Below are 615 nucleotides of genomic sequence, written 5' to 3'. Positions count from 1 at the left end.
CTCCCTCCCTCGTTCCCTCCCTCCCTCCCTCCCTCCCTCGCTCCCTCCCTTCCTTCTTTCCTTCCCTGCATCCTTTTTTTTTAATCAACAAGATACAAACTAGACAGTCCTTTTGGATGAGAAAAGCTCATTTGAAGAATTACCTCCCTCAGACTGGCCTGGAGGCATGACTATGGGACATATAAAAACACGAACAACTGTGTTACATCTAACCTGACTGGAACATTCTATATTAAATCAAATATCTTCTCCATTTGTGCACACTTTCTTCAGTGTGTGCCTTAAAATGTGTGGGAACTTAATCTACATACTTCTAGTTTTTCAAACTAAAAAACAAATAAAAATGAATAATAATTGACTTCAGGGTTTAATCAACACCAAATCTGTAATGATCATATAAATCTGTTTTGTCTGTTATTGCTTTTATCAAAAGATTTCAGTGAGTTCAACTATTTGTATTTCACTTAAATCATTTTAATCTGCCTACACAAACTTTCCTTCTGTCTTTTTCATGAACTGAACTCATCTCCATGAGAAATATTTACTTTTTAATGATTAATTAATTTATTTACTTTACATCCTTACCACAGTTTCCCCTCACTCCTCTTCTGATGT

The sequence above is a fragment of the Mus pahari genome, unplaced genomic scaffold (assembly GCF_900095145.1).
Source record: "Mus pahari unplaced genomic scaffold, PAHARI_EIJ_v1.1 scaffold_11342_1, whole genome shotgun sequence".
NCBI lineage: Eukaryota > Metazoa > Chordata > Mammalia > Rodentia > Muridae > Mus > Mus pahari.
This window is presented reverse-complemented; position numbering follows the sequence as displayed.